The sequence below is a fragment of the Cricetulus griseus genome, unplaced genomic scaffold (genome assembly GCF_003668045.3).
Source record: "Cricetulus griseus strain 17A/GY unplaced genomic scaffold, alternate assembly CriGri-PICRH-1.0 unplaced_scaffold_2, whole genome shotgun sequence".
NCBI lineage: Eukaryota > Metazoa > Chordata > Mammalia > Rodentia > Cricetidae > Cricetulus > Cricetulus griseus.
The window spans coordinates 8,004,711-8,018,508 of record NW_023276919.1 but is presented as its reverse complement, the minus strand read 5'-3'; the positions used below and the strand labels follow the sequence as shown (position 1 = coordinate 8,018,508).

Sequence of the window (13,798 nt, the reverse complement as noted above, 5' to 3'; positions counted from 1 at the left end):
AGTACAGTCTCAGGATTGGTGTCTCTCCAGGCTTGGAGGGTTTGGCCTGTGTTGATTGTTCAACTGGTTGTTATGTCCCAAAGGCCCTCCTAGGGTAGTTGCTATGCTCTGGGCATCATTGCTGTGTACTTGTCCCTAAAGCACACCCATAGCCGTAACACATAGTACCAACTGCTAACTTCTGATTGGTTCCTTGCCATGATGCAGGCATCTAACCTCCTAGTTACTAAGACAAGAGCAGACAAGCACGTGTTCAGCTGTTATGGCTGCTGAAGTGGGGAGCTGGTCCCTTCAAATCTCTTTGGCAAGCACACCACCCTTGATTGAAACTTTAAATACACAAGTTTCTGGTTCTCATATAGCCTTAATAGCACACTTAGGATGACCCCATTTCTTGCCATTATGCCCTACCTCCAGAAGGGTTTAATCAGTTTCTAGTAGTTCCTCTGGGGATGAATAAAACCTTGAACATGGGCTGTGGAGATGGCTCCATGGGTATAGCTCTTTCTACACAACCATGATTAATTAACTGCATAACCCTGTATGCAGTAGGGTACATGCCTGTAATCCCAGATTTCCTATGTGGAGATGGGAGGAGGAGATGGGGAAATGTCTAGAAGCTTGTGGTTCAGTCCGCAGAAAAATATCAGAAAGATCCTGTAACTCAATGTTGAAGGTGAAGACCAACCCTTGAAGTTATATTCTGACCTTCATTCCTGTTCACACCACCCCTCCACACACAAATGTACCAGTGTGCGCACACACACACACACACACACACACACACACACACACACACACACATCATAAATTGACTAACTTAAAAACATAAAGCCTACAACACAAGACATTTGGAAGACATTTAACACAAGAGTAATAGCTCATGATCTGATTCCTTTACTTCTTCCATCAAAGGCTAAGACTACTTTAGATCATGTTTCTAATTCCTAGTCAGAAGGAAACTCAACACTGCCTATACAATAGAAATCCAGATGCCTATGTCTGGTCTTTATTGCCATTGGGTTACTAAGATTTCCCAAGTCCACACTCCCCAACTCAGGCCGGACCTCTTGCTTCTGTGGTTTGGGGCTGAGACATGCCAGGCCATGAAAGAAACACCATCATTAACCAAACCAATGTATAATCCAATGTGCATTTATACACTTGTGATCTGAATGAGAATGTTCCATATGGGCTCAGATGTTTGAACACTTGGACCCTAGTTGGTGGCACTGTTTGGTGAGATTTAGGAGGTACAGCCTTGTTACAGGAAGTCACTGGAGGTGGAATTTGAGAGGTTAGATCCTCTGTGCCATTTCTAGTTCAGTCTCTATGAATAGTGCTTGTGGTTCAAGATGTGACTGCTCAGCCTCCTCCTGTTCCTGCTGTCACACCCTCCATGATTCCCTCCCTCCATGATGGATCTGATCCCTGTGGAACTGTAATCCCAAATAAACCCTTGATTGTGTAAGTTGCCTTGGTCATGATGTTTTAAAACAGCAATGCAAAAATAATTAATGCATAAAACAAATGACCTCTTTTTCAATGAACAAATATACATATCTCATATACTCACCTATAGATAAATACAAGCAGTGTAAATGCCCAAGGCAGAGAAATATCACCCACATAACATTTAAATTAATAATACAAACATCTGCTGAACCAGAATTATTTCTACCTGCTAGAAACCACTTCCTACATCATCAATATTAACACATAATCATACTATAAACCCCAATTCATCCAGCAGTTGCCACAAATTTGCCTATGAAATGTACACACTCAAATACCCATCAGATATACACATCCTTGTTTATTTGCTTTATGTATACTAATTCATCCCTATTTACCATGTATAGAACATCAGAAAACCTTCATCCAAACTGCCATGTCACTCTAGTAAACATTTTGTTGCCTAAACATTCTCCACACAAAAATCTGGACATATATAGAAAATATAAACATTCATAAGCCATACAAGAAAATGTAAACTCCTTACTCATAGATTTCTCCACCTACATCAAACATAACACTACAAATGTGCAAATACACTATTTGCATAAATGAGATGACATACTTTGAATATCCACAAAGAAATAAACTCATCATGCACACCACAAATTACACACAAAAAATCACCCCCAATTCTCATTCCCAAAAATCATACACATACACACACACACACACACACACACACACACACACACACACACACACAATTACATAATAGTTGAATACAAGTTAATAATAAAATATTCTTGGTTGTAATTTCCTTTTACACGTCTGATTTTCAAAGAATGGTTTTGTTATTATTATTATTGCCACGCTTAAGGTCCAAAAGGAGACACAAAGCTGACTTTTAAAGGCCAGTTATTCAATTGTGAAAAGTCACAGACACCAATAGCAACTAAAAGAGCTACAACTCTACAACATGAAGGTTATATTTCTGGCTGATGTCTATGCTTATGTGTCAAAATTCATCCATTTTTCAACAACATGAGAAATTTGTTTGCTCAACTGAATAATGATTTCCAAGACTTAGGAAGCTTCCTGAGATTGTAGGGGACATGGCTGAGGTACACTTTCAAAGTTCACACCTCATTTATTAACTCTGCCCATCCACCCCCAACACACACACATCAAAAACCAGACAGCCTACAGAATGATGTTAAGAAGCCCTGGTCTGGGCACTTGCCAATGCCAGTGGTATACAAACTCCCAGGGTTCAGGCCAGCCTCAGGAGGGTCACAGTGCCTGCAAGATACAAAGAAATAACTGTCAAGGGCCAGAAACAATGGTGACTGAATGCCCAGGAAGTTAGGCCCGACTTTCCATTACCTATTTTTATGTAACTGTTTCTCAACACTGCCATATTCGCCAGACATTAAGAGGTATATGCTTGCTCCAGCATCCTCTTTGCTTGTGCCATTGAGCTCCTGCTGTGCTGAGCTCTTGCGTCTCATAGAGAGCATAAGGAACAGATGCAGGGAGCAGAGGCAGGCTGGAAGAGCTTGTGCTGGAACTCCAATAGCATGTGCAAATAGGAGTACTCAGGTGAAGCATAGAGCTTTGCAGGAGAGGATAATAATGCTTGTGGAGCACCGCCCACCTCCCGCCTGGCCTCCTCACAGAACCTGGACACCCATCCCTCCTTAAAAGCAGTTATTACAGACCTTCCACGAATGCATTTAGCATCCTTACCCTAATCTGTTAAAGAGGTTAGTTCTTCAGTTGGCATGTCTCCTTTGCACCGTTCAAATTAGTAGCATGTCCTCTCCCATACTTTCTGAAAGCTCCCATAAGGAACACTGGTAGCCAAAATTTTAAAAAAAAATCAGACCCAGGAGGCACTCTGAGACATGATTTTCTTTGACTCTGCCTCTAGGTCCTTCCTACAACATCCACTATGTTAAAATCTTTTTCAGGAGGAGAGCTCTGCTAATAAATGTCAGTTCACATATGTTTCTTATGAAATCGGTGTCATCCTACCTTTAAATGAGACTTGATAGTCTGGGTCCCTCTGAACCTCTCTTCTGGCCCAAACCCCTGCCACATCAGGAACACTACTGACTCCTACCAGGATGCAGGGCTTGCACTCAACAGCTTCTGTGGCAGCTATCTGGATTCTGAGTCCACCTCCCTCCTCAACTATTTCCTAGCAACCCTTCCTGTAACAACATGAGACACAATGTTAACTTAGGAACCAGACCACCTTTCTTTAAAGGGGTGCTACAACCATGCCCCCACACTGAAAGGCACCTGCTCGTTCAGTTACGATGCTGTATCATCATCATCAGAAAATATCACAAGCCAAATGCATGCTTAATTTAGCAAACATTGAAGCATTGTAGCTAGCCTGACCCACCTTATTCATGTTCAGAACAGACACTATCCTATGATGGAGGAAAATCATCTAATGCAAAGTTCTTTTATGATAGAATATCAAACATTTCATGCTACTGAAAGCCTGCACTTGGTGTCTTATCAATTGGTGTCAAAAACTCCCAATTTGCAAGATGCAAACAGCTTACCACAGTGTAGAACATTTGGGTCTTTTACACAACATGCATGGCAATGTCTGTGAAATGGTCATACAAATACAAATATTATGTGTTGTGAATGCCTTTCACTTTAGCATCGTAACATTAAAAATTCTTAAGGTGAATTCTATTAAGTCAAAGATGCAATCAGGAAACATTATTGAAAAGGACACTGGCATATAAAAAAAACAAGATGGAAGCCTACAGCTAGTGAATCCAGGATCATATTGGTGCTAGGAATGAGGTGGGCACATGCACACACAAAAATCAGTATTGGGCTGTGCGTTGGTAGCACAAGCCTTTAATCACAGCACTCTGGAGGCATAGGCAGGCGGATCTCTGTGACTTCGAGGCCAGCATGGTCTCCAGAGCGAGTGCTAGGATAGGCTCCAAAGCTACACAGAGAAACCCTGTCTCGAAAAACCAAAAAAAAATGAGTATTGGGCAATGGCAAATGGAACCTTGGCTTTGTCAAAATGTACACAGGTAATGGGTTTCTATGCCTGGAAAACGGGGGACTTGAGCCTCTGTGTTTTGGAGTAGAAGGATGTTTTCTCTCTTCCTGTCCCTCTAATTTAATCCTGTTCCCATTGAGGAGCTCAGGAGGGGCAATTTGTCACATAAGCTTACTCATATTTTTTGTGGTGGAGAACAGATTTTTAATTGTCAAATATCTATTTGCAATAAAAGGACCCAATACCACCGGTGGAAGAGAAGTATTTTCAATTTGAGTCCCATGGGCTACTTATGCAGAGCAAAGCCTTGATGGGCTGGGGAGTCTAGCAAAAGGGTGACTGAGACTATCATGCTGCAGTATGCAGATATACTAGCCCTTCCCTGGGTGGACACACAAGGACTGCTTCATAAGGAATGATATGCACATGGCTGGATGAACCAAGGATCTCCCAAGATCATAACTACAAATATGTCTAGCTCTGTTGCTTTGACCCTCTATATTTGTCTGAATATATAACTGGTTGAGTAAGTGTAAACATTGTAAAAATACTCACGAGCCTACAGTCTCTAGGAGTGATTCGGGACTCAGGATGGAGGAATAAAACAAGGTCTACTAAAGACGAAATGAAGGAAGAGGGCACCGGTGACCCCAGTGTGCTGTGACTGTAAGAAACCATTAAAATGTGTGTAGAGGCAAACACCACATATGTGCAATCACCTCCAACAAAGATGCATCATTTAAGCAGACGACAAGGTTCTCATGTACCTGCCACAACCCCTCATGGAATGTCCCCAGCCCTGTTTTACTCTCTGCCCCTCCTCCACTGTAGAATGCTCAATGCCATGTTCTGAAGTGGTTTACTTTCAAAATTTCAACACAGTGGCTGGCTCTTTTGAGACTCTGGCACATATTGGTGACTCTTGGCGTGATTGCTCTGAGATTGATCACCATGGATCCTAGAAGACAGGCATGGTTACTGTCCAAACCTGTAGGAATAACTTCAGAAGGTAAGCCTGGAGTATCAAAGTATGGCACCTAAGTCCGTGCCACTGGAAGTTTAAATCTGTTACTAGCAATGAGTGACTGGGCCAAGGGAGTGGGTAGGAAACAGCACTGGACTTCTGAAATTACATCTCACCTTGGAAGCTGACAAAGCTTATGGCAGGATGAACAGAGCCCATGGTGGAACTAATTTGACACAAGGAAGCACACTTGATCAGAAGATACAATAACAGGCCCTCGACTGGCTCTTCCTGTGTGGCAGGCAGGTCTACTAAGAACAGTTTACAGATGTGGTGGAATGGTTCACTGTGGTGTCCCAGGGAATATTCATGGGAAACAGGTGAGCTCTGGTACATTTCTCCAAGCCGCTGGAAATTGTGCTATGACATTATGGATCTCAGAAATATCAAACTTGGCCAACATGACCTTAGAAGGACAGTGCAGAGAAATGGCCAGGCAGGAAACAGCCCAGTGGAGTCATCTCTGTGGGGATGGAGGTTACTCTACCAATGGGCAGCCCAGAGTCGCTCATGCCTTCCCATGGAGGAAGGCTTCTCCATCACCAGGTATCTGATGTCTTCAGAAGCAGAACAGTTAGGAAATGTCAACTAACAAAGAAATGGGTGATTGCTCCCAACTATTAGACCTACTTGTTTTGGTAAAGCTTGAGGGGAACCTTGGCAGATTACATGGCAGTTGAGGGTGATAGTGTCAGAAGGACAAACACACTAGGCAGACAGAGCTTAGTGAGATGTTTTATTAGAAAATCGGGTGGGAGAAAAGAGGTAAATTGACACAGACACAGAGATTCAGAGAGGACATAAGAGAAAAGGGAGACAGGAAAAGTCCTGTGTGACCCAAGGGAACAGTGAGAGAGAGAGAGAGAGAGAGAGAGAGAGAGAGAGAGAGAGAGAGAGAGAGAGAGAGAGAGAGAGAGAGAGAGAGATCAGGAATCAGAGAGCAGAAAGACAGCAGGAAAGTGAGGGCTGGAAAGAGATCATAAGCAGTCAGAGTTCTTTCTTTTAAAGGGGTTATTGCACCTGGGCTGACCGAGGCACTGCCTGAGGTCATTCTGTTGGTGACAGGGACAGGCCAGCATAATGCCTGAATCATTACACTACTTTTTAAAATACCAGTTTAGAGGTGTTGTCTTGGGAGTATGTGTGCAGTTCTCTTAGCCCATCATGTAACTGACAGGAAGCCTCTCTTCCCCAATGCTACTTTCACTCAGGGAAGGGACCTGGAGTGCTGCTGGTTTGGTTGGGTTCTGAAGTGGTTGGATCTTTTTCCTGAGGCTTTAGAGAGAAGCAGTTGTCTTGGATCATGTTCTGTGTTACTGTTAATCAGAGCTAGGACATGTGTCCTGGCCACCATGTGCAAGCTTTTTGGATTGGCTCTCTTTGAGTGGGGCCCTCCTGTGTTCCTACTTAACAGAAATAATTTCAAACAACGTATTCCCACTTGGCACCTGGCTCATGACTATACCCAACCCCAAAAGCATTCATTTATATTGACTATACCCAGCCGACAAAATATTCTTTATATTGGTGGGACCACATGTGGTTTTCATTTCACGGCCAACTGTGACAATACCAGTGACTGTGATAATACACAGAAACCCGCTGGCAGCCCCTACACTCACCACTGCTGGGCAGCTTGCAAGGACAAGGTACCAGGGAACTGCATAGGTATCTTACATGCAAGTGCTGTGAAACATCTCCCAACAACAGTGTGGATCAATGTGGATCAGGGCAGTGTGGAACTGCCAGAATCTATCCCATTGCTGTTCTCTGTGGGAGGCATTAGGAGACAGACGAGCAGCATGGGTAGGACATGCTACGGGGTTGCCTCCAGGATTCCGGTGTTCTGGCTTGGAGGGTAGCACAGAGGTAGTTTTGGTTTGCAGTGCTGGGCTAGAAAGGGAGGGGGGGTTGAGAGTGTGGAAGGAACACTCAAAAGGGATTGAGGTCAAAATATTTGAAACCTGCCAACTTTAAAGAGGCCCTTCTGGAAACTGGCCTTCATTGATGGTGCCTTGCCTCCCGAGAGCATCATTACTGGCATAGTGGTCCAGACAGAGTCACACTGATCCATCTCAATGGAGAGAGCTAGAACGCTGATGAATTTTCTGCCAGGGATTCCCAAAAAGTCTCTCAGGGGTGGGAAAGCTGAGGGCTCCTCTCCACAGTAGCATCAAGGAATGTTGGCAAATGGAGAGGAAGATATCTGCTGAAACAATGCTCAGCCAGATGAAACCAGCAGGGAATTCCCTAGGGGACATCTGCAACAAGTACAATATCCTCTTCCCCATAACCTTCCCTCAATTACCACTGACTCTCAGGACCAGAGAGCTGCCCTCCTGTTTCTCTTTATCTATCCAGAATCTTCATTGGGACAGAACATGACTGTCAACCTCAATGTCACCATGTCTACATTTGCTACCCTGCCTGTTCTCCCACCTGCCCCCCAGCCAACACTGCAATTACTCTGGGGGCCCCCAGAACACCTCCTGACTGGAGGCATCTCTCCCTGGAATTCTGTAGTGTTATCTGCCTTGCCTGGGATATCTTTGTTGGCAGAACATGGAAGTACAACCCTGGGTACAGCTGTACCTCTGAACATTGTGTAAGTGGGGACAACAGGCAGGCCTGTACAGCCCATGCCCAATGCCAACCTTTCCTCACTCAGGTGTCCCTCAATTGTAATGTCCCTGTGACCCAAAGTGGGGTTATAGGGTGCCCTGCTTCACACTTCATGACAAAACCTGAGGCAAATACCTTCATAAATGCTCAAATTGCTTCGGCCTTCAAGCACCAAGAAGGATTGTGGGTCCTGGGCTCTCACCCTCCCACAACAGAGCCAGTTGTCCAGTTGGTTCCTGTTCAGTCCCCAGTGCACTCAGCACCACCTCCAAATGGAGCAGTTGGAGAGAGTGGACCAGCCAATGTTCAAACAAACTACCCAGAAAACTACTTGTCCAAACCAGACAGTGTCTATGGGAATATCCGGCGCTGGCATCATATCAAGACTCTGGTCCAGTGGCACCTGTCCCAGACTCCAGATGTGTCAGCTTTCTCCTGCTTCCTCATGTGAGTGTCACCTGTGACTGGAATGTCCTACTGGGCCCCAACAGGATGAGTGTGTGGTGGACAAGGAAGGTGCTGAAGGTGACAGAACCACTCCAGAGTCACAATCTGAGAAATAGAGGTGTCACACAGGGGATCCTGGAGTCCCAGAAATCTAGGGTTTGGATTTAGGCCTTTCACTCCATTTGTCAGTTCTTTGCCTTAGCATTTTATCTTCTAGCATTGACCTTAGTGTTTAGGGCCCACAGCATGTCACAACCAGGATGGGGAAGAGTGCCGGACTCCAGAGCGACCTGTACATTTGTCCCTCACCCCACCGTCTAAGGAATTTCCCTTAAGGCAGAAAGGCTCCAGACCTTCCCTGGGGAAACTTTTGGTCTTATTGCTCCATGTTTATCCTCAGCAGTGATTTGCACCATTGTCCCAGTCATTGAACCTAGGTTCCAGATCATTCTATGCATTTTGCCAGTCAGCTCAGTCACATCACCAGGTAGACTACAAGACTGAATCCACAGGCACTGTTATCTCACAGTTCTGGACACTGGAGACCCAGACAAGACCTTGAAGATCCAGTTCTGATGCAGCCTCCATGGCTGTCTCACAGGACTAAAAGTAAACTTGGGGAGGCCTCTTCTCCATTCCAAGAAGAGCACTATCCCATCCTGAGAGCCCCACATCATGACCTAAGCTTGGTTACAAACCAAGGCCCCATTTCTAATGACTTTCACTTTAATTTTGTCACCCCCACTTCCATGTTGAGAACCTAAGCCGCATGCATTCTTCCACACACAATGATAGAAGGAGACTCACATGGCAGGCTGGGAAATAGACATACATCATTGTGTTTATGTCTGTTGCATGGTTAGGAGTTCCTAGAAGCTGACTTTATTCTGACTCAAGGTTATAGATGCATCTTGGGAAGGGTCTGCTGGGTCAAGATTATCAAGTTGAGTGGTTCTAATGAATTACAGTCCAGTGCTTCGGTCCCTGGCCCAGAGGAAGCCCACCATAAATGTGGAGAAGGGCCTATGGAGGGGTCTGCATGAATGGCAGTGTATAAGCAACTATGACTGGATGATCTTCTTTGATATGGCTGAAAAGTGAGTCAAGGCAATTTTGAAGCAGTGCGTGAGGAGAAATGTTTAACATGGGTGGGCCTGTTGAGTCAGGATTCTGGAGGAGGGTATATGTTGGGGGTACTCATCAGATGGATCTTGGTCTGGTGAGTTTGTCACCCACACACTGCCAGGAGGATTACCCAATACTTGGGCCCCTGGTGGTAATCCATGAGGTCCACAATCCTGTTCTCACTTCCTTGAGTGCTGGGCTACTTGCCCCATGGTCCTACCATTTCTGACATCATTGGCCATGAATCTATCCCATGCCTTTCTTTTGAAGATCAGAGTTGAAAAACTGACCCATTCCAGCCCTGTTGTGTCTCCTCCAGCACTGTGGATTGTACAATGCAAATATGCTCCACAAGTCTTAAGTTAAGTACCTGATATTGAGTCACTGCTTTTTGACAGTAGAGACTACTGCATCCCAATATGGTGGCCTCAGTCATATCCTCATGTACCTGGAGTGTTTGTGAACAGAATCATGCAGAGAGTAAGGAAGCCTCTTACACATCTGAGGACATGTCTCTGGTCTTCATGTCTTTGCTCAGCATGATACTGTCATGTACACGAGCAAACAAACAGCTCTAATAGGGAAGCAGCCACACCTCTCAGTTGCCCTTCTACTTTCTCTTGGCATCTCCTGGACCCTTGTCTCCCAGGTCATTCCAGCTCTCCCACCCTCAGCTTCAGCATCTCTGGATCTGACTCAAGATCCCTGATGTAATTCATCTGTCATATCTGTGGCCATCTAGGCTTCTGTGTCTCTCTAGGCAAGGTCAAGGTAGGCCTTAATTAAGAGTCACATGAAATCCCTGCTTGGCCCACCTCAAACTTTTTTGATTCCCACAAATATCAAGGTACATAGTGAGCCCCCAGAGCTGTAGTTATGTTTCAAGATCAGCAACTTCATGGGACTGTACCAGATCATACCAAGACCCTGCACACATGATCATCTTAAGTAATCTCTTGATTGGGTCCTGCCCTCCCTCATCCTTAGGTTTACAGAATTTGAGAGTGCAGAAGAGAAGGAGAATTCAAGGCTGGAGATTGAGAATTCAAGGCTGGAGATGATGAGAAGTATCAAGTGCCAAGTCTTACAGCCACAAGGCAAGATCCTCCAAGGCCCCCAGCTCCTGAGGTGTTTGAGGAACCAGGTAGGGATCACATAACTTTAGGTCTCTATGCAGAGGTAAAATCAATCAAAATGTGTTTTTGCCCTAAACATAGGTTTCTTCCCTCAAGTTAGGGCATTTTCTATGTAGCCTGGGGGACCTTGTTGCCCTTCGTCTTGAACTGGGTAATCATTGAACTGGCCACCATCATTGATTATATCTGTTCTTACTCTCTAAGGACACAAACACCTTATGATCAGGACCTGGCCACTGAGTTTGGAATGTACCTGAAGTATTGGTGGCTCCAAATACTCTCCCACATGACTGCCCTAGACATATCAACAATTTGCAATGTCCCCTCTCATAGATCTTTAGATTTGGCTTATCCTAGGCCATTGTGGTTCCTCTGAACTATGGTCTACATGCCATGATTAGGGTGGAACTAAACCATATCCATGTATGATCATGTTCTCCTATCTCCTAGTGTGCACCTCCATGAATACTGGTTCCATGACTGACTCTGCCTGCCTCCCAGTACTCAGACACAGGCAATTACAAAAGACTGAGGCACCCGTGGAGATTCCACCTGAAGCCGTACAGGAGTACATGGATATTATGGACTGGCTAGAGAGGCTTCCACAGTCATACACAGGAGAGCCCACAGAAAAAGAAGAAGAGGAGAACAGTGAGCTGGAGCAGGAAGAAGATGACTTCTACTCAGATGCAGGAGTCCTGAGTTACATTGATGAGCTGTGCTCCCAGAAACACTTCATTGACCAAGTGAGTTGCAACTGGAGCCGTGGTGTGGGCCAGATTCTGAGTTTGGCATCCCAGTCCTTGTAACTGAGCCTGCTTCATATATATATATATATATATATATATATATATATATATATATATGTGTGTGTGTGTGTGTGTGTGTGTGTGTGTGTGTATGTGTGTGCGTGCACATTGGTTGTCATCATGAATTGGCAGCAACATAAAACTCCCTGTACCCCCCAGTACTCAATTCTGGGACAACAAAAAAGAAGTGATGGGTAGGCAAGAGGCAAGCAGACACCAGACAGACAGGATACAGGGAGACATTAGGCAAACTGTGTGGGGCAAGGAGGACCCCAAATAGAGTGTGGTGCTGAAGGACACCATGTGGACAGGGCAAGGAGAGGATCCTGCTCATAAGAACCATGTGACCTGTATGAAATCAAAGCATCCTGCCTGGGGCTTCACCCAGAACGGGAGGCAGGTATGGACATGAGGAGGGGCTGAAGTGCATAGCAGCAAGGAACCAGGCAAGTCAGCCAGCAGACCCTCCGTCTCTGACACTAAGAGTCAGTTGACTATCCCTTTAGCTACCTCTACCCAAATATTTTGCCCCCTGAGCCTTCCAGCCTGGGATGAATCTTATATGCCCCTTTCCTCCTGCAGCTGGTGGAAGAGCACTGTCTGGCTTTGAAGAAGAAAGGCTGTAAGAGGGCACCTCTGAACCCTGGTGCCCCTCAGATACTTTCCAATGCTTCAGTACCAACTGTCTGCCAAGGTGCAGAGAGAGAAGGCCATGGTCCCCAAAGAGGGACCAGGGCACAGAAACGTTCATCACTGGTGCCTTCTTTAGATCATCTGTTTACTGGAGCTACCAATGCAGAAATATGGGGGCCTAGGCCTACTGTCTTCCCACGTAGTCAGTGTTTGCCCTCACTGGGAGACATCGGGTCCACTGTTATTCCCTATGGCAGAGGAGCCCATCCCCAAAGCCCAGGCTCCAGATGTGCAATGAGCCTCAGAGGAGTTTCTGCTATGGAGGAGTTCCAGGAGGCACTGGGCAGAACCATTGAGGACAAAGAGGAGCTCCCCAGCTTGTTCTTCCTCCTGTGTTCCCACTACAGGCTGGTGCCATGGAAACTGTCTGGCTATTTGTGCCCCTATACAGTTCTCTCTGACTCTGCTAGTATCCCCAACCCTTATCTCCAAAGATGAGAGACCTCAGTCCTGATCCATCTTCAACTGACAAGTCAAAGAAGCCAGCTCTCATTGGAGGCTTGAATCCTATGGCTAAGAGGTCCAACTCAGGTCTTGGTCATGGGATATTTGAAGGGCCACTCTCAGCCCTGGGGCTCACTTAGTCTTTGCAGGCACAGAAGAAGTTTGAATCACTAAGCACCAGGAAGAAAAAGAGGAAGAAGTGGCACTGTGTCACCTGTGCGATGTCCCCTCAAAGCAGGCAGAGATTCACTCTGCCTCCACCCCGCACCCCCATACCAAAAATGAAAAAGAAAACACACTGAGCTCCTGCTCACTCAGCGCTGATCCAGCTGATGCTAAGTAGTAGAAGGCTAGAGGCACTGGGCAATAAATCCAGGGATGAGGGGTGGGGCAAGGAGTCGGAGGGTATTATCACTTTAGATGTTTGTAAGATACCGTGAATAAGTGTAGTTTTATTGAAAATGCTGTAAGGGACACTTCTTAAGGTTTCTATTGCTGTGAATAGATACCATGACCATAGCAACTCTTGTAAAGGAAAACAATTATTTGGCTTGCATACAGTTCAGAGGTTTATACCATTATTATCATGGCAGAATGCAGGCAGACATGGTGTTGGAGAAGGAACTGAGAGTTTGGCATCTTGATCTACAGGGAACAGGAAGGGAAATGTTGAACTGGGCTTGGCATGAGTATATATATGAGACCTCAAAGCCCACTTCCACAATGACACACTTCCTCCAACAAGGCCATATGTCCTGAGAGTGCCCTTCCTTTTGGGAGACATTTTCTTTCAATTTACCACAGGTTGCTACTTACATTCTGATGTCTGAACTGCTACATGGAGTGAAGAGATAGTGAAGGAAAACCTGGAGATGCTGCACTCTAGGGTGCATAGGTGAAGACCCAGGTTTTTCTCTAGATTTACCATCTAACCCTGGGAGAATGCAGCAGACCAACAGCCCCCAGAATCATAGGTCTTGCCCTCTCACAAAGCCTCACT

The 13,798-nt window shown here is 45.4% G+C and overlaps 1 pseudogene; it reads left to right on the top strand.

Annotated features, from left to right (window-relative positions):
• Window positions 1–5,449: 5,449 nt before the first annotated feature.
• Window positions 5,450–13,100, top strand: LOC100765002 (annotated as a pseudogene).
• The last annotated feature ends 698 nt before the right edge of the window (window positions 13,101–13,798 follow it).